The sequence below is a fragment of the Ptychodera flava genome, chromosome 11, assembly GCF_041260155.1.
Source record: "Ptychodera flava strain L36383 chromosome 11, AS_Pfla_20210202, whole genome shotgun sequence".
Lineage (NCBI taxonomy): Eukaryota > Metazoa > Hemichordata > Enteropneusta > Ptychoderidae > Ptychodera > Ptychodera flava.
The window spans coordinates 34,598,176-34,619,684 of record NC_091938.1 but is presented as its reverse complement, the minus strand read 5'-3'; the positions used below and the strand labels follow the sequence as shown (position 1 = coordinate 34,619,684).

Sequence of the window (21,509 nt, the reverse complement as noted above, 5' to 3'; positions counted from 1 at the left end):
GACACCTTATGACGCCACATATTGTACCTCATTAATTATGCGCATATCTAATTTTGAGCGAGCCAATAGAGCTAGAGGTCTGATTTTTGTATATAGGGATAACTTAGCAAAACAATTTTTTGACAAAATGTCAAGTGGCCTCGGTGACCTTTGACCTCAAATATACATATTTTTCCATAACTCTGTAACCACAAGTGCTACACCCTTCATGTTTGGTATTATTGGACACCTTATGACGCCACATACTGTACCTCAATAATTATGCGCATATCTCATTCTGAGCGAGCCAATAGAGCTGGATGTCTGATTTTTGGTATATAGGGATAACTATAGGAGAGAAATTTTTTGACCAAATGTCATGTGACCTCGATGACCTTTTACCTAAAATATATGTTTATGTCAATAAATAAGTAACCACAAGTGCTATGTCCTTTGTATTTAGTAGGATGGGAGACCTTATGACAACACACGCTTTACCTCATTAATTATGTACACATCTAATTCTGGGCAAGCGAATAGAGCTAGAGATCTGATTTTTTGGCATATAGGGATTAATTAGCAATATAATTTTTTTTTCAAAATGTCATGTGACCTCGATGACCTTTGACCTTGATTATACATATATATGCATATTTCAGTAACCACAAGTTCTATACCCTCCAATTTTGATAGGATATTAGACCTTAAGATGTCACATCTTGTACCTCATTTATAATGCGCATATGTATTTCTTGGCTGGCCAATACTGCTAGAGGTTTGATCTTTTTTCCCGATTTAGAACCATAACTTAGACATGCCTCATGTGTTTCAAATTGGGAACAACGACATAGACGTATGTGCCCATAGATCCCAACATATACACTCCAGTGATACTTCTTAATGACCACATTTCCCTGCCCCATTAAGACTATAACTCCTATTACAAGTGGGGACTATGTCATTGTAAATGACTTGTGAGTTAATGGTTGTATCACAGTATTCGATATATCTAATTCTGTATTTTTTTTTTCATTTTATATTCTGAATAATTACATTAAACATATTTCACTGTCTCCAGTACATTTCATTTAAGTATTTTCACTTCATGCACTTTATCCCTTTCACACATGTTCAAATATCTGACCAGAGAACAAACACTAAATAGTCCAGGATGGGAGCTACAGTGTCATTGACGCTATTTTTGTTAGAATTCAATCATAGTAAATAATTATTATTGTGACTGGCTATTTGTGTTATTTATGTCATACTGTTATTATTAACACTTATAATAATATAATTGAAGCCATAGATTAGAATATATGTATGAAATTTTGATGCAATTGCTCTTTAATTAAATTTGCTATCACTGAGACTTACAGCCCCTGTAAATTTACCAATAATTTCGCCTGTTTTTCTCCCTACCTGCAGTTTTCCAAAAACGGAGTTATGCTTCAAGAACCAGTTGGTATTTTAGCAGACGACATAAAATACTTAAGTCCAAGTATTTCTCTGCCTCTTTGTCAGGCAGAGGAACCACTCAATGACCTCTTGGGATTAATGAAGGTATTTACAATATCATATTATATTGAAACTTGCTGCAACCTTTTCACCGTTTGTTCACCATATCAAAATTTCTTGTAGTTCTTAAACAATGTTGAAATATTCGTAACCACTTTTCTCCTTTTATCCTTCACAGGGCTTGTTTATGCACAACTTCATGTCTTCAGTTGGCATCCTTTCAGGAGGACTAGTGTCACTGCACTACTTGCGAATCGTCGAAACTTTTAGGAGTTGCTCGGTCAATTTTGCGTGTTCAAAGGATGTTGACACAGGGAAGACAGCAAGTCTAAAGTGCTGAGCAATCTCTTTAGCATTGCAGATAGTCTCCATTTAATACTTTAATGGCGGTGCGCAAACCGACTCAAATTGTATAGTAACACTCCAGTAACAACCTTTCTTTGCTTGGCAAACTTTGCCCTTGGAGAAAATGCAAGGTAAATGGCAGCAGCTTAAAAAGGGGGTATTTTAATTAGAATAGTACATTATACAACATAATTGATTATGGTTTCATAAAGATTTCGTGAAATAATATTTAAGAAACTTTATAGCTTAATGCAACACGTGTTTGGAGCATTTTTATTGAGTCATCATCATGAATGTCTTTGCATATGAAGTGTGTTTTGAAAAATCTCTAGACATTGAGAAAAATCGCTTTCACAAGGTGTGTGATGACCTTGGCAATAATAGCCAATGTTTAACTGTTTAGTAATCAATTCACAAATTGACTTTCTTTTTTTAAATTTGTTATTAACTTTTACAGGCTAGCAAAACGTTGCCTCCTGGTTCCCTTCACATTGTCAAGCATCACATCAAACACCAAAGATCAATACAAAAATTTAGAAAGTTATGTTCAAGTCGTAAATGAAGCAAGCAAAGGGATTGGCCAGTTAGTTGCTAGGGGGCAGCAACAAAGTCATCACAGAACAGCATATAGTTAAGGATTGTTACAAAAAGGAGGTGGAGACTGTTTTACATGGAAACATCCTGGCCTGCAGAGTGGATATGCAGCTATGTTATGCATGATGCATGAGGTAAGAACAAACTTTGTAACTTAGCCGGCTATTGAACCACTCTTTTTTGGGAGTGGAGATTTAGCCGAGCGGTTCTCTCTGTGGCCTTTCAGCAAGGCGACTGATGCCGTATGTTGTGGGTTCGAGTCCGATTGAAAAAACTAGCCGTATTTGTTATAACTCAAGCCTATTACATGCACATACAGATGCACATACAGGAAGCTCTTTGTATTAAGTCTTCCATTTCATAATCTGTACTGGAGTAATCACCTTGCACATTAATGTCTACTTTAAGGATCATATTACCCCCTAAGAACGCAGTTTTAATTTCTTCTTGCTTTATATTTTGCAAGAATTCCATGTTTATGACAGGTATAATAAAGATATTAATCCTTGAAATGAGCACTTCTGCATCAGCCAATGCGTAATTTTTATCTCAAAATCCTGGCAAGATGACTTAAGGTTCCAAGACAAGAAATTGACCATTTTAAACCAACAATTTTCTAGTGTTTAATTAGCTCAGAACCCCCGTAAATTGTATATTTTCAGAAAGCCTAGATATAGGGGAACAGTTTGGTTACCATAGTGTCACCATTGTTTACATAACTATCACGTGACAGGTAATTTGCATAACCTTTCAAAAATCGGTTTTCCCTATGTTTTGTTTCAATGCTTTGAGATATGTGGCTGAAATTTGTGTGAGTGCAAGCTATCTATAGGGTCTTCAAAAGTGTGTCTCAGAATCTTTTTAAACCTTCTACAAGAGTTTTTATGTCAGAAAAACTTCCAGAGCGGTGAATTTAAGCATAGTTGATTTCTTTAAAATTGTGCTCCAAAAAAACTAAGCAAGATATAAAAAATCTGAGACACACTTTGGAAGAGCGTTGTGACAACTTGCATTTCAGCAAGTTTGAGTCTGATATTTTGAAGTATTGAGACAAAACATAGGGAAAACCGGTTTTTGAAAGGTGATGCAAATTACTGTGTCACGTGATAGTTATGTAAACAATGGAGACACTGTGGTTACCAAAATGTTCCCGTATATCTAGGCTTTCAGAAAATGTATACTTTACAGGGGTTCTGAGCTTATAAACCGTTAGAGAATTGTTAGATTAAAAAGGTCGAATTTCTTGTCTTGGAACCTTAAAATTGAGATGAATGTATTGATTAAATTCCAAATGCAGCAAAATTTGAGACATAGTATTTAGTAACTTTTTGGAAAGAGTTCCTTAATGCCCCCACCCCAAAAATGTTTTCTCAGGTAAGATATACAACACTTTCAAGTATGCAAACCCTAAACCTCTCCAAAATTGCATTTTGTTGGGCTTCTTTCAAGAAAAGTCCATAATTAAAGTAATTTCCAGGTGTTGGGACCTAAAGGAACTCTTGGCAACTTTTTATTCATAAAGGTGTAGTATTTTGTATTATGCAAGGAGGTGATAGATTTCATTTTTTCTGTTAGATTCTGCTCCTTGGTGGACATCCTAAAACTGTCCAAGAAATAGGTCGAAATTTTTAAAAAATCTTATGGTACCCATAATTGATGACCTTGTTACTTTGCATGAAGACAAGTCTCATCGGTACACTTTCGTATGTGATGTAGGAAAATTCATTCAAGTTGCCACCAACGCAAATGTAAGTATACAGTCTAATGATATGCCTATGACACGTTTCAATACAATTAATGTATCCAATAATATTTATCAATGTTATTTTTTACAAGCAAAGGGATTGGCCAGTCAGTTGCTGGGGGTCAGCAACAAATTCATCACAGAACAGCATATAGTTAAGGATTGTTACAAAAAGGAGGTGGAGACTGTTTTACATGGAAAACATCCTCGCCTGCAGAGTGGATATGCAGCTATGTTGTACATGATGCATGAGGTAAGAACAACCTTTGTTATAACTCGAGCCTATTACATGCTCATACAGATACATGTACAGGAAGCTCTTTGTATTAAGTCTTCCATTTCATAATCTGTACTGGAGTAATCACCTTGCACATTAATGTCTACTTTAAGGATCATATTATCCCCTAAGAACACAGTTTTCATTTCTTCTTGCTTTATATTCTGCAAGAATTCCATGTTTATGCCAGGTATAATAAAGATATTAATCCTTAAAATGAGCACTTCTGCATCAGCCAATGTGTAATTTTTATCTCAAAATCCTGGCAATATGACTTAAAATTGAGATGAATGTATTGATTAAATTCCACATTCTGCAAAATTTGAGACATAGTAATTAGTAACTTTTTGGAAAGAGTTCCTTAAGGCCCCCACCCCAAAATTGTTGTCTTAGGCAAGATATACAACACTTTTAAGTATGCAAACCCTAAACCTCTCCAAAATTGTATTTTGATGGGCTTCTTTCAAGGAAAGTCCATAATTAAAGTAATTTCCAGGTGTTGGGACCTAAAGGAACTCTTGCCAACTTTTTATTCATATAGGTGTAGTATTTTGTATTATGCAAGTAGGTGATAGATTTCATTTTTTCTGTTAGATTCTGCTCCTTGGTGGACATCCCAAAACTGTCCAAGAAATAGGTCAATATTTCAAAGATCTTATGGTACCAATAATTGATGACCTTGTTACTTTACATGAAAACAAGTCTCATCGTACACTTTCTTATGTAATGTAGGAAAACTTATTCAAGTTGCCACCAACGCAAATGTAAGTATACAGTCTAATGATATGCATATGACACGTTTCAATACAATTGTTGTATCCAATAATATTTATCAATGTTATTTTTAACAATAACAATTCTGATATATTTTTGCCGTAATTCCTGTAACTCAGAGCGAAATACTTATGGTAGAATATTGCATCTGAATCGCGCAGCATTCATCAGCTGTTGTGTCAATGTGAATGGTATGATGACGTAACCAGTCCACTGACCGCAGGAGGGTGCTGCCAAGAAATGCCGTCGTCTGGGGACCACCATAATGGAAAAGGAAAATTTGCTCATCATATTGCATCCATAGCAAGAGCACAAATTACAATACCGAATGGATTACGCATTCTGTAATGCTTTGCACAATTTCAGATTCCGATGTGCCAACTTAGGCTTCGGGGATCTGGAGGAACTCTGGGGTAGAGAGGAGAGACTTGAAAGTTTTGCTTTGCCTATAAGGGGGGACCTGAAAATGTTTCGGTTCCCTTTCTTACATTTATCCGATTCCAAGGTTAAGTAGGTATTTTAATGAAAAATGAATCACATTTTATGTCATCCAGTGATTCTAATGTTAATAATAAATAAACAAAATATAGAATCATTTTTTCGCATTTCATAGCTTTTATCTCAATAAAAATATGAAAATATTAAAAATGTATGAACGCCATTGAATTTTCGTAAATAAATAAGTAGGTCTCGTAACAGGGTAGAAACTGCCACTGTTGACGATTTTTTAAATATTTCCCTACAATGTATCAAATACAGTTTCTTGCTGTCTCCCTACAGTATACTGTGTTTTTTGCCTGTGTTTGTTTTTTCCTCTGGCTGGCTGGTAGGTTTTTCAAAATTCCAAGGACATCAAACAAATAATTTTCTTTGAATGGCCTGCACGGTTCGCATACACAGGTTGTGTTGGCAAGCTGAATACTGGACAGTTCAACATGTTGTAGGGAGAACAAGAATGCAGTCGTATAAACTGAACAAAATATCGTCAAAATTATAAAAGTTAATATAGCTACTGTCTACGGGCAGTGTCACTCTCACTGCATACAGGCAGTGACGGAGATATATAGCTCTGACTCTGATGTAGTTGGAGAAGAATTTGGGTCATATGATGCTCATGACAGTGAAACATATTTCTAGGCCTACACAAGATGAGTATGATGAAAGTAGCATCTAAGTTATATATGTCTTGTACTTTAAAGAAAAATCAGAAGGTCATTGCGTTGAGTTATTCACAATTTCTAGCCAGGAATTCACAATTTGCATACTCTCTCATGGTCGTCATTTTGTGTGCCACTGACCTGGCTAGAGTTGGAGTAACTCGTGTCGTCTTTAGACTGACAAATGCAAAACGTCCAAAACGTCCACTGATGCATTTAAAATGAATCAATTATAGAACTTGCCAGACGAATATGACTCTACAAACTGCTGATAACAGGTAGTGTCGAACATCGGAAAGCAAAACTGCGCAATACATTTTTTTTCTGTGCGTGCATCCCTAACAAATATACAGCTATATTATAACAAGGGGGCATGACAATTTTGATAATGTAGACGGGGTAAGAAAACCAAACGATGTGTCATAAAAGCAAGGCCTGTGGGCACTATATCTGCAATGGAAATGCTGTAAGGCAGTAAGAACCAACAATTTGTCTACTCGGAAAGCAGCCTAGATGTATCGTGTACCGAGAACAACTCTCAAGAGAAGAGTACAGGGTAGTTAGTATACCTGAAATTGCACCTGCAAGTCGACCATGTGCTTTGGGTCTGGAAGTTGAAGACAAAGTGGTTAGGTGCTCACTTGAGATGGAAAGTAGGGGATTCGGTTTGAGCTTAACAGATGTTTGCAAGTTAGCATTCCAATTGATTTCCGTAAAGGGGGCAGAAAATCCTTTCAATGGTGAGAAAGAAAGGCCAGTTATGACTGGTTTCACGCTACGGACGCCATCCCCAACTTGCAGTCAGAAAACCATAGGGCTTCTCGACAGCACGGTCAATCAATGCTCAACCCACATGTTGTTGCTGACTATTTTGACAAACTCAATAAGTTAATTGCTCGATTGCATAATGCCGATGAATCGGGTATGAAGATAGTTCATCGACCGAGCAATGTAGTTGGGATGAAGGGAAAGAAGAACATTCTCTCTAAAACCAGTGGAGATCGAGGGGGAAATTTGACGGTGTAGTTGCGCGAAGTGCAGCTGGCCATTAACCCCCTATGGATCACCTTTGAATGCCTGGAACGCTATTTGGTGTAAGCAAATCACCATTTATTAAGGCAGACCTTGTTATCAGTATTTTGAGCAAATCTACACATTCCACCAACGTGTCAACTTCTTCATATTGATGAGAATTCATCCCATGTGACTTTAAAAAACATTACGAATGGCAAAAGCAAATGGAATAAAACTATTCTGTTTTCCTTCTCGTACCACAAACTGGCTGCAGCATCTGGATAAGTGTGTGTGTGTGTGTGCCACTAAAGATGGAGTATAATAAAATGTGTGAAGGTTTCATGAAAAAATCCACGCCAGATTGTCACGCGACAAGAGTTCTGCAATCTCTTTTCCAAGAATCCTACTTCAAGGTAAACTTTCAAGTATATAAACTATAAGGCAAAAAAATGTGTGTTTCCGGTAACCTGACCAACCCTAGAAGTAACTGCCGACCCTTGATTGTTGTTGGCATTCTCAGAAATTTAATCTTTTTTGCTTGTTTCAACCGACAAAAATAAAAAAATTCCTGCCCTACTAGCCCTAATTTTCAGAGGCATGTTACAGAAAACACGTCCCGAAATTATTTTAAGGCCTAATTAGAATTACTTAAAATGAAAAAAAATTCATTGTGGGAGTCTTTATGAGAATCCGCACAACTGCAGCTGATTTTACCATGATGAGACCAGGCCCATATAGATGTTTTATCTGTGAGTTAATATAATAATTTGAAACGAATGTGTAATAAATTGTATCCTATCTAACAGGATTTAATAATTTAAAAACAAAACAAATAGCATGATATCGAATGTTGAGCACCTGCAATTTAGTGTATCTTAATTATCTTCTATGGTTATATTAAACACTGACATGCCCAGTATTAAGCTGAAGGTATATTATACCAAATACAGTTAGTTTTTGTTGACAAGATAATGTCTTGACTTTAAATTGCCAAAAATGTTGCAATTTACAAATAAACTAATAAAAACCTCATTACTGTGCACTTCACCAGCTTTGTATCGGGAAAATTAGTTGGTATACAACATGTATAAAATGTCAAAGGCGGCGATTGGCCTAACAGCAACACGTTTTGTTTATTTTTTATTTACAGGTGTGTACTGTTGACAAAGCTGCTATCGTTTTTAAAGCAACTGGTATTAATCCATTTAACAGTCAAGTAATTCCTGTCGACGCCTTTGCCCCCTCGAGGACATCAGCATTATTTTTGGTAATAGCCTGAATGGAAATACAACATCCTCATCTGATGGAATGGGGGTTGCAGGCTTTGCAGCTGGTGATACCCAAAGTTACAACCTACAGAATTCATCCCCAGTGACAGAACATCATCATGCAGTAAAAAACATTGCCCGACCACAGTGACAGCAACACAGAAGCACCAGCAAACGGCAGGTGTGAATGGCAGTAAAATAATCACAGTCACACCCATCCATAATCCGATAACACTAGCTCAAAATTCGTAATTCCTAATCAATTGTTATAAACATAGACACAGAACAGCTCAGAACAGACAGTAAAGTATCGGTATACACACAGCAAAGTCAAATTCATGAAAGAAATGTAGTTTCCTGAGCCTCTTCCAATTAGTAATGGTAGTTCAGAGACAACGAGCCAAGGTGACTGAACACCAACATCAGGAATGATGAAAGAGAATCAATCTCTGTCGCTAAAAACAGCTGCAATCTTACCAAGTACAATACCTGCAGTGGTATATATGTAATATTTAGTTCTGTAAGTGTCGTACAAGTTGGCAGATTTTACCTTTTACATTGTCATCAATGTAATGTGATTTTTGTACATCCTTACTCAGCATGCAACTTGCATTATTGTCTCATTATTGTCTTTACAGTAATCAGACACCGGGCTTAATGACACAACCTGGTCATATGAAGAATGCCAGCCCTTACGAAACAACAAGCCTTCGGCGAAGGGGAACATTAACTCAAAACTGCAGATAAATTTATTCAAGAACTTGAAAAGGGGAAGAAAAGAAACAGCTTGACGCAAAGCAAAACGGGGAGAGAAAGAGGGAAAGAGAAGAAAAGAAATTACAGAAACAAAGAAAAAGAGGAAAGGCTATTGCAGAGAAAACTGAAAGGGATGCAGAAGTAATGAGACTACTTCAGCTGGAGGAAAAGGAAGAAGCAAAAGAAGAAGCAAAGGAAAGTACCACTGAAAGGAAGGGAAAATGCAACCCTGCTGAAATCAAAGAGAAATGCAACACAGCTGTGTGAAGGTAGTAGGCCTAATGCCCTTCAAATGTACGGTGGACATCGTAACGGATACTACTATGATGGCGGCAGCCATGCATGACGACGGGTAGAAATGCCGCAAATGCCCAAAACGGTTCCATGAAACGTGTACTGGAGTTTTTGGATCATCTAGATCGGAGCTATTCTGCTGTTCTGACCACAGTTGTAGTGAGGACGATTAGTCGCTGACTTAATCACTCAGTGTTATTCTGAATAAACTTGTGACAATTTTGTGATTCAGATTCAATCAATTTGAAACAAAGAGACATTTCGTTATAAAGTATGCATGCCAACTTATTAAGCAATTTCTGCTGAATCGGCCCGTTGTGAGCCTTCAATTTGTGCATGTGTAATGTTGAATTTACTGTAACATTTGAATAATAATCAATAAAACTGCATTAATTAATTGCACTCCTGCTGCATCTATGTATCATGAATTTAATGTATTTAATAATTAATGATGAATTGACAATTAGAAATTCATTTGTAAAGCGAGCAGAATTTTCCACGTCGAAAAAGTTATTTATCATGGATGGCTCACTTACCCACAATAGTTGGATAAGTGGGTCACGTGCACTTCGACGAACTTTTTCACGGACTTGGAATTGGCATATTTATATTTCTTTAATATAATTTACCATGTAAATGTATTTCAATGGTTTCCTTCACATTAAAGAATATGTTTCTTAGTATTTGTTCAAGTCATCAAATAACCTTAAGTGCCCAAACCCACTTTCCCCTATTTAGTGCAATTTCGTATCAGTTTTGTCATATCTCGAAATCAGACGAGCAGCAACACAAAACGTAGAGAATGTCAGCATTTAGGGCTGTATTTCGCCTCAAAAGTGAAAGACTTGAACTTTTGCTGAAACTTTCCTCACGACATCTTTCAATCATTCTCTTTCAAAATCCCGAATACTGAGAAATAGGTGTCGTCACCGTGCACATTTTTGTACCAGAGAACAAATTAGATTTACCGATATTTGAAATTCAATATGGCCGCCATCTGTGTGTCAACTCTATGGAGGAAAATAAAATGTTCGATTTCGAAAGACGGTGAAAATCTTACACCAAGACATGGTAGGTCAGAAAAGAATTCATTATTGTAACAGCCAGAGAGTCCTAATATCTGTCCTGACGCACATTCCACCTTGAGGCAGCAAGATACCTAACAGTGTCACGTGCCTTCGGCACTCGGTTCACAGGGAAACCTGGATAAACAAATAAACAAACAAAATAGGCCTAAATAAATGTAAGAAAAAACAAACTGAATAAGAATTTGTTTGTTTGCTTGTCTGGCCTAACTTCACTGTGATGAAACAAAACGAAGGACCAGGAGGCAGGCTGTTGTCGATAATCACTCAGCGTGCGTCATCATTTTAGTGGTACTGATAGACGTTCTTCTGAGTTCGGATCATGAAAATACAGGGGTAGGAATGAAATAGGGGTAGGGAATAGAAACCACCCTGTTGACCACTGGAAACCAACCGTGGACCGGAAAAATCCCGCGTTGACAACTGGATCCCATAGCGGACCCTGTAGAACCACACTGTAGACCACTAAAATAGTGCTCATTGGCCACATGAGGCGTGTTTTCAAGATGGCGACGGCTGATGATGACAGAAACTCCGCGCCCGGTAAGTGATTTTTCATCGATAAACTACTTATCAGATGAAAGTCTATACTTCAAATATGCCCCATCCAATGACAAAATGTGTCGAGAATACTCAGATCAAGTTTCGTTGGCCAATTCCGTTCTAATCAGAAAAAAAATCCAATTCTTGTGTAGAAATAACAACACAGTCTCCTTGCGCCCATAGCAGTAGCTAGTAATGGCATATGTGTATGAGTACGAGTGTGTCGAAATCACACCCCGTCATTTTGCTGCAGTTCCGTGGCCAACAACTTTACACGATGTGCGACGTGTGGACGAAAAAGTAGACCCACCTTTCCGCCCACACACTCATCGGGCCTGTGAATACATTGAAGTGGATTTAAACAGTGACAATGTTCAGACAGTTTAGACTATTCTAGGAAGTATAACCCACTTTTCCACGTTTTATGGAGTTGAACACGAAACTGACACATATACAGTGGGCAAATATACCAAAAAATCATCAGCAGTTCCAACTAGTTTCCCTTGGATTTGAAACATTTGGCCCACTTTAATTGAAATGGCTGTTATTGTGAAAAAAAATGGTGAAAGATTATTCAAAATATGAATGTTATTTTATTATAATAAATATATGCAACGTTTGTGCCTTTCAGGTACAGTGTACATTATCTATGGACAGTTAATATCACTGATGTATTTTTTAACAAAACAGATCAAGAGACTGCCGTATCCCTCTTTGATGTCATAGAAAATGCTGGTACAGTAACACCATTACACCCCAATCTACTCTTGATATCAAGTCATCTTATGATTCCTCTGATGCTGAGCTTGCCAAGACTGGAGACACTGATGCTGAAATACCTGAAGGAAGTGTCAGCGCGAAATCCCTGCATCATCTCCAATCATTCCTAATATCTCAGAGGCTGCCACAGTCATCAAAGAGTTTTGCTGCAACTATGATGGGTGCACAAAGGTCTTCAGAAGTAAGACTGGTCTCCGGAAACACACAAGACTTCATACTGGCAAATTCCCATTCACATGCAAAATTTGTGACAAAGGATTTCTGAACGTGGGAGGCTGAAAGAACATTCTGTAAGGCACACAGATGTTCCCTTAAAAGTATGCAAAGTGTGTGGTTTTAAACCACGCACCTTTCACAGAGTGAAGTCCCACCAGGAGATGCATGGATCTGCAAAGTTTACGTGCCCAATTTGTTCAAAATCTCTTAAGTGTAAAACAGGTCTTCAGCAACATATCAGAGGTAGCCATGGCAGTAAATATATTTGCCAAGTTAGCAATAAAAAGTTTGGAATAAAATCTTGGTATGATTCACATATGATTATGCATTCAAAAGAAAAGCAGTATCAGTGTGAGCAATGCAATTATAAAACAGCCAGAAAAAAAGACCTGAAGAACCATGCTAAGACCCATGACACCACAGCAATCTTTTTATGTGAGCGTTGTGGCAAGAGCTTCAAACACAAACACAATTTGACTGCCCATAGAAACAGAAAACAAAAAAAATGTTTGGAAAGCATCAATCAGCTATGGAATGATGTTGAAGACCACTAGCTTGATCAAACCAACAATATCTGTGTTATAAAGTGTTTTAGTTTTTGTTTCAATAATAAAGTAATAAAAAAAAAGGTGGTAAGCACTATATCCTCCAAAAAGAGATCTATCGTGCCATAACCATCACTGACACACACACACAAAGTAAATAAGGCAAGTCAGAACAATGGTTGTTTTATTGCAGTAAAAGGCATCCTTGCATTTTACATCACGTACCTCATTTGTTACATATAGTTTTCTTTATCAATGCAATTATTTGTCCATTGCAGTTATTTATAGTGCCACTCTGTTCTATTGTACTGTTCAATTTTAAGTAAGCCAATGAGTTTTGCTACTTTTCTTGAAGTCTTGATTAAATTAACAGTAAGTTAATAACTCCATTACATATAACTGGTATATTTTTAAATATACATGTAGTTCTAATTTGTGATCCCTCCTGTGTTCAAATACAAGTGCACTGACATGAATCTGTCTGTTTTAATATATGTTGCTGTGTCTTTGATATATCAATGGCTCTTAAAATTTAAGCTAAGTTTGAAGAATAGTGTCTTTACAGTCCCCAGTAACATCTATTTTTGATAATATTTTATAATAATATAAGATATAAGATAAATAGTGGTTGCTTTAACATACTTTTGGAAGTAGAAGAACATACAACTGACATGCATAACAAAAGTAAAACACAGGGCCAAAGTCCCTGAAGCTACTATAGACATGGATACAAAATTAAGTATTTCCTGACTGTATGAAATTATCTCACTAAGGTCATCACAGGGACCTGTAAACCAAATATTAAAGCTGTCTGACCAGCGGTTTTGAAAAAAAACAAGCGAGCCAACAGTGATAGAGCTCTGCTGTGTTATGTAGAGAATAACTTTTTGTGACACATGTATTGATGGAGAAGGTTGATATCTTTGATAGCTCATTTCAGGATGGCCTGACCAAAATCGGGAAAATTAGCTGCAAAAATACAAAATTGATGATTTCATCATAATTTCAATATATTACATTAAGATAAAGCCTAGGAACCTGTATACCAAATATCAAAGCTATCAGATGCGTAACTTTTGAGAAATAAATATTTGGACCAAAAATAACAAAAGTAGCCCCCGAAAGGCAATTTTGCTAATTTTGTCGTAATTCTCAATGCTTTGTGTTGCTGCTCTTACCAAGTCTAATCAAGGGATTTAGCTTTGCCTCATTTATTTTGTGGTAGACGCGTACACCAGTAACACCTTTTGCAGGCTCACCAAAAGCAGAAATACCAGTTGGTTTATGACGGAAGAAGTTCTTCTGAACTTGCTATCAAAAAGATGATCCTGTGAAAAAAAAGGTATACAATGTTGATATTATTTGTCACAGTGGAATTTAAAAGTAGATTCCTTCAGTTCCCCCAACAACAACAAAAACAACAACAAAACAAACAAAGAAACAAAAAACTGTAATCCAAATCAAACTAACTTTGTTCAGGGATAATCTTGTGTAGCCAGATAATGCTAAAGCAAATTCATCCAAATAATATGAGCAAAGAAAAGGTATATCATGAGTGATCAAGGAAGTGTAGTGTGTGTAGTTCTCTACATTTAAATCATCACATTATGTCAATTATGTCACACTATGAAAACCGGTGTCATTATCCAGAAGAACATTGCCCCTTCTCATGCTGAAGAATTTCTACAGCCAAATAGAGGTAATTCCAGAATCAGAGTCATTTTTAAACCAACCAGGGCTTAGCCAGCACCAAGTAAAAAGCCAAAAATTCATCCTTCTGACAGACCCTGTGTTACAGGTTTGTATCTACAGGTCTATACCCAGACTAAATTTTGTGAGGATATGACTGGAAAGTGCTGTGAACACAATGTTGTGACACTGACACCTAAGTGACAGAAGCTTTCCTAAGAATCTTTGACGAACACGTTAGCTTGCTCTCAGACGATTACTTATACCATAGCAGTTTTCTATCGTAGTAGTTTTCTGAGGTTTCCTTGGCTGTCGAAGCGAGTTGGGGATAGAAGAAGTGACATAAAATGTACACATTGCTGTGATACAGCTCGCCCATGCATTCTCTATAGTCGGACTTCCACTTCAGTTCAAGATCGATGACAGGGTCTATTTCTACACAAGAATTCGATTTTCTTCTGATTAGAACGGAATCGGCCAACGAAACTTGATCTGAGTATTCTCGAGACATTTTGTCATTGGATGGGGCATATTTGAAGTATAGACTTTCATCTGATAAGTAGTTTATCGGTGAAATATCACTTACCGGGCGCGGAGTTTCTGTCATCATCAGCCGTCGCCATCTTGAAAACACGCCCTCATGTGGCCAATGAGCACTATTTTAGTGGTCTACAGTGTGGTTCTACAGGGTCCGCTATGGGATCCAGTTGTCAACCGCGGGATTTTTCCGGTCCACGGTTGGTTTCCAGTGGTCAACAGGGTGGTTTCTATTCCCTACCCCTATTTCATTCCCACCCCTGAAATAGAAGACGGTCATTCTGGGATTTCTTCAAACCTCTACAGCCACGTTGAACTACCAGTAAAACCACCACCATTAATATATCATTTGGAGAGGGTGTGACGGTCACTTTCATTCGAGCGATGCGTTCCGCGTGCTGTGACTTTCTACCACAAATGTTTACTGCTCATCTTTATGGCTTTCTGTGCAGGTGATATGTGGATTTTGGAGCGAAGTTCTTTGCGCATAGTCTATATAACGAATACCTTGGTCCCCGGGCCTTGGTCTCAGTCGTCCTGTACTGGACCAGTTTTGTTCCCTGCCCCAATCTGACCGCTGGCTGCGCTGCTCACGAAAATGGAATCATAGAATGGGATTAAAGTTTCCCTCCAATCGTATGTCATGCAATTGAAATGTTATCTCTCCTCATGGATGAATACATTGTATTTCACTTATAAGATGATGAACACAACTGAGGATTTTATCACAAAGTTTTCAAGCCTTGTAAGACTTGAAGGAGAAGAATGCATCCTGAATGCATTCATATGATGATCTTTGCAATTAAACAGCTAATTATTTGTTTTTTCAGACAATCACAGATATGTAGATTTGTTCTATTTGTTACTATGTTGAAATAAATTTATCTTTTTCAAAAAAAAAAAAAGAATATATATCAAGACCGACACTACGGCATACGAGCTGCAGACAGATGCTGTCTCCGTATTGTACGAGTACAGTTCGATCTACTTTTTTCTGTTTCACACGTCGACGTCTTTGCGAAGTGATTAGGTAAAACTTGTATTATATTAAAGTTGCGAGTTCGAATTTGAAATTCGATACTCTACCCCAACAGCAAGGATATTTTGCTGTACGGTATGGCAAATCATGATTACTATATAAGCACTCAATAGTTACGGATACATGTAGACCTTTTTAAGTTATGAAGTTGTGTACTACCGCAGTATTGTTAATGAGCATTGCGACTTGACAACGGAAGGCCGTTTTTAGAATGGTCTTTCCATAATCATTTGGCACAATGAAGTCCAAGTAAATGACATCAAGACAATTTATTTCAGTCAAAATTTAACTTCACGAATGACTATGCGCGAAGTAGTTTTGAATTTTAGTCAGAGAATAGAACCCTGCTTGCATATCATATGCTTAGATTTAAAATTATGGAATTCTAAGTGGTCGCAGAAGAAAAGAATCCAGATCAAATATATCGTCAGTAATATGTATATTCTTAGCACACGCCATCATACATTCATCTATAATTGGACCATCATGCGTTGTGAAGTACTCTCTTCATTGGCTATGCTTGTCACCCTGTAGCCTAGAAACCTATTCGTCCGCTTGCCTCCGTACCTCCGAGTGGGTCGGAGCTAGGCTAGTCACCCAGGTAATGCCATGTCCACTGTTTACTTTATTCCACAGATGCTTGCAGCGTTGCTTGAATAGTCAATCGAAGGCCCAGGATCGAAGTGTGATGGAGGCCAAAGGTCGAACCTCGGTGAAGTCTGGTTCTCTGCCCCCTTTCTACGGCTGGCTAACGAAACTGTATAACCTTACTGGTGCGTTCACTGGTGACTTTGCCAATTTAATCGGTGATAATGTGGTAGCTCTGCATGGCAGGGCTGTGTCTACCGGCGTTATCAACTAACGCCGGTAACACACAGCCCTGCCATGCAGAGCTAATCTAGTGACAGCATGCGCAGATTAGTAACTTACCCTAGACCACAGTCCCTCCACACACGGACTGTGCCTAGACAATCAAATTCGTCCTATAATAGACGCAACGCAGTGATAAAAACTTCGTGTAAGACTGTCAAATGACAAATACATGAGTACGTAGAAGGAGAAAAAGAAATCTTTACAAACCAGTGCTGCTTACCTTCCCATTTCGATGTCTGGTATGCACACATTGTGTGCACAGAACACATGGTGTTTTACACAAACAGGGTCTCTCAAAAGTGATAGTTCCTCCGCAGATTACAAGAGATTAATTACAGTCGGCCGCTGTGTTTATTTATCGAGTAGGTTGTTGATGTAATCGGTAGTGACTAAAATTTAAGGACAAGCGAAGTTCACTTGTTACAGTAGCTGCAGTACAGTAGCTCGAGGTTTGCCTGGGTATTTGGGTCGGACGGCAAAACCAGCTCTGGTTTTGCCGTCCGACCTTAATACCCAGGCAAAACCTCGAGCTACTGTACTGCAGCTAGTGTTACAGTAGCTGTTCTCTAAGGCAGTGTGAAATCTGTTAAAAGTTTTATTTATGTAAGAGGAGACCAAGACATCCAATGTTGGTATTATTGAGCTTTTTTGGCAAAACCATAGTCCGACGTATTAAGAGCAACAAGAAGCATGTGCTTAGAGCCAAGATATGCCTTTCACGGGCTGGTTTTAACTTTCACGTGTGGTGGCGGGGTTAAAAACGTCAGTCATGGTTGTCTCGGAGACACTGGGTCAACAAATTGGGTGCTGCATGATGGGATACTTTAACTTCCGCCGCCGTTAAAATAAAGTTTTGCGCTTGTCGGAAAAAATGTTTTACTCTTCCCCACAATATGTTACTCTGGCTAGACAGAGTTTGCTATGCATTGTAGGTAATTGCGCCCTCACATGAAATATTTATCCGGAGAATTAACTGCGCTCTGAATAACAATAAGTTTGACTTTTTCGTCCTTCATTTTTCGTTCTTTCTCAGTTCAGTTTTACCAAATGCATAAATCACACTCATATGTAGAAAATATATCTTAAAGGAATTAATTCTGTTGTCATCAGAAAATAATTTCGCTCCATTTAGAAAAAAAAAATTCAATGTTTTACAATTTGCTGCTCTGAGAAAATCTTTTTTCCATAAAGAAATTAATTTTACTCTCGGAAAATAAAATTTCCTGTAAAGAATTCAAGTTTTCTGCTCTAAAGACTTATAGTTACATCATCCATTTAAGTAACACAGTTCGCGCTCAGCAAAAATTTTAAACTCTTGAACAATTTTTACTTCTGTTTTACAAAGTAAAATAAAAACGCTTTTGAGAAATAATTGTAAAGTAAAATAAAAACGCTTTTGAGAAATAATTGTAAAGTAAAATAAAAACGCTTTTGAGAAATAATTGTTTTGTTTAAAGTTAAAGTTATTTTTTAAAAGTTAAAGTTTTTTTGTCAAAAGTTTTTAAAAATAGTTTACCCCAAAAATAAAGTTGCCCGTTCAGAATTAAAGTTTGCGGTGAAGAAATAAAATTTCTTACAAATATTAAATATATTGTCAAGAAATAGAAGTTTATATTCAAAAGTAATACATTTCCATGACGTGTAAGGGAGTAAGTACTCTTGAACAATTTTTACTTTTGTTTAACAAAATAATAAACACTTTTGAGAAACAAATGTTTTGTTTAAGTTAAGTTAAGTTCATTTTTTGAAAGTTAAACTTTTTTTGTTCAAAGTGTTTTAAAACATTTTACTCCAAATAAAGTTTCCCGTACAAAATTAAAAGTTCGCGTTGGAGAAATAAAATCTCTTATAAATATTAAAGATATTGTCAAGAAAAATTAGAGTTTATATTCAAAAGTGATAAAATTCCTTGGTGTGTAGGGACCACCGTAGGTATAGAGTCTACGCAGGGTAAGTTACTCACAGGTTACACCCTACCCTATACTGTCGTCGCCGTTGGATACCGTTGCAATTTTTATTACATGCCCCGATGTGAGTGTAAATCAGTGCATTGATTTGAATAGGAACATCCGGGATGTTAGCGAGCCGGCGAACGATGTACTGACCGGTTTCCATGGTTATCCGGTCCAGTGAAGCCCTTCGACGTTTTCGACCTTAAAGTAGACGCTTTAATGCTGAGTGTAAAATATCCATTGGCGCACTGCTATTTTGACTTTCGTTAATTGATGCTAGTCGATAATGGTAAAATTGTTTGAAAATATGCCCTGCATGTAACTAAATGTCATATCGCATTAACTGTGAAGAGGTATGTAGTAGAAATATTATTGCCTGAATACATGGGTTTATGTGCCCTCGCAGAAAGAGACAATTTGCCAGGAGGGCAAATTGTCACCATGTATTCAGGCAATAACATATAATGGCATTGCAAATTTGCCCTATTCTTGTATAACAATCCGTCGTACAGACAAATTGAGTGTTATACTGTGTTTGAAGCAGCTACAGCAATGCCTTGTGGGATATCCTCGTAAATGTCTATTGCCACTGCGTATTCATTTTCACACTGCCAACACAAAGATTTGTGAGAATATTCGTTGCTAGAGGTAACCCAGTGATGCTGACATGTTTTGAAATTTCAAATGTCGCGAGAAAACATTATATCGGATGCACATTTCGAAAAGTAGAAAGCGTTTCCGTCGCTCGCCATTTGGATGAATGTAAACATGTCTTGATCATTACTTTGTCCTCACATTGTCTTTACTTTCGAAGTGTAAATCATCCACTCCGTTACGGTATTTTGTACAATACGCAATCGAGCGTAGAGTCCATCTTTCTTTAAGAGCCAGGATTGTAATCACAATCATGTCACCTTGACATCAATTAACAAGTTCGTGTTCACTCTTAATTTAGAGATGTATTTTGGAGCATTGCGCATGCGCAGTTCTACATTTGCATAAGCGACCCGTTCAACACGAAAATGGATTTTTCTCAGGGTACGCACACCGCACCGGGTGCTTTCGGCTCTTGTGTAAAGGCGATGGAGAGACATATTCGGGTCAAGCTTGGAAGCAGAAACAGTTTGGACTTTCAGTTAACGTCATGGCTACCAGCGAGGGTGGAAAGTTAGGATTTCCGGTAGATTTTATGCAATACTTTCAGCGATCCTCTCAGGGTTTCCGCCATGTTGTTTCTGTCAGAATATCCATGATTTCATTCAGCTGCTATATTCAAATCCATCGTACAGTGTCTTTTTCGGCCGATTTTTTCATCCCACGTGAACAACACTGTCGATGAACAATTGGTGGACACAAAGACCAGCATTTTATGGCCGTTGCGCCTTGGGGGACATTGGGGGACACTCGGCATTCCTTACATGCATCGCGGCCTACTTCTATTTTTGGAAATTCCGACGTTTTAAGCTTTGTATACGTACCAAGAATATAACGATCTCATGCATGGCGACTTATAGAACAGCCCGCGAAGGAATCTTTTAGTGAAAAAATACAGCCTTCAATTGTCCATAGTTTCATCAAGTGTTCAGCTGCGTCAAGTGGTAGCCCTGCGTACAATAGTGTGTGTTCCCGGCGCTATACGTCCTCCCATCCGTGTAACGCCAGGAACATACAGCGTTGTACGCAGGGCCGGCTACGTCTAGTGGCAGTATACGAATTGAATCAAGTCATTGGTACGTACCGCACTTTAGATGGGTTCAAACTTAAACTGAGTTCGATGTTAAGTGATAAGAGGGGAAATACACCATTATAAATATTTAGGATTTTGATCTCGTTTGAAAATAAATATTGCATGTATCAGATATTGTAGAGTAGGCCTACAATAACAAATTGTCTTCTGGAGAGTCAAAACATTTTGATGTTAGGGTTGCCAAGCAAAGTTTTTGTTTTTTAGATGATATATGTATGGGGTCACATGGATAAGTAACCTGGCCCTGTGATTAGTCAATTTGGTGATGCATCTTCAAGGTCTGCAGTTTGGGTATTTCTACAAGAGATACCTTGAACTTAGTCAGTATTGTTATTCCAGTAATTTTGTATTGCTTTTCATGACTGAGGATCTGAATTAAAAAAGACACTAAAAAGACACTACTAAATCATATTGCAGTATCTTTATTATATTTCACAACACCATGAACATGTATAACAATATAAGTATTATAATTTTCAAATAAATACTCTTGCAGTAAATAATGTTTCTCTGTCTTGTTTTTGTAGTACTTTATAGTGCTGCATGGACAGTCCTGTTGAGTAACTAACTATGAGTGATATTCTGCTGACATGTGTCTTTTATATTAACCTTATAAGAACAAATGCTTTCATTGCACTGTGCAAAAAATATGACGATAAAAAAATAAGAACAAAACCGAAAGAAAACCCTCAAACTAGGTTTTTGGAGGAAATGGTTTTCCCTAAAACAGAGCAAAATCAAAACAACCTGAAAATCAGCCTATAAGCTTGACTAGACAAACGT

The 21,509-nt window shown here is 37.5% G+C and overlaps 3 long non-coding RNA genes across 3 annotated transcripts; 2 read left to right on the top strand and 1 right to left on the bottom strand.

Annotated features, from left to right (window-relative positions):
* The first annotated feature begins 1,681 nt into the window (after positions 1-1,681).
* On the top strand, positions 1,682-5,215 carry LOC139143130 (uncharacterized). The gene is made up of 4 exons (XR_011554538.1): positions 1,682-1,973; positions 2,300-2,570; positions 4,273-4,433; positions 5,052-5,215. It is a non-coding gene; the product is annotated as an uncharacterized lncRNA (long non-coding RNA).
* Positions 5,216-11,227: 6,012 nt separating this feature from the next.
* On the top strand, positions 11,228-13,001 carry LOC139144147 (uncharacterized). The gene is made up of 2 exons (XR_011554762.1): positions 11,228-11,348; positions 12,039-13,001. It is a non-coding gene; the product is annotated as an uncharacterized lncRNA (long non-coding RNA).
* Positions 13,002-13,055: 54 nt separating this feature from the next.
* On the bottom strand, positions 13,056-15,414 carry LOC139144146 (uncharacterized). The gene is made up of 2 exons (XR_011554761.1): positions 15,165-15,414; positions 13,056-14,217 (listed from the first exon to the last, which is right to left on the bottom strand). It is a non-coding gene; the product is annotated as an uncharacterized lncRNA (long non-coding RNA).
* Positions 15,415-21,509: the final 6,095 nt, after the last annotated feature.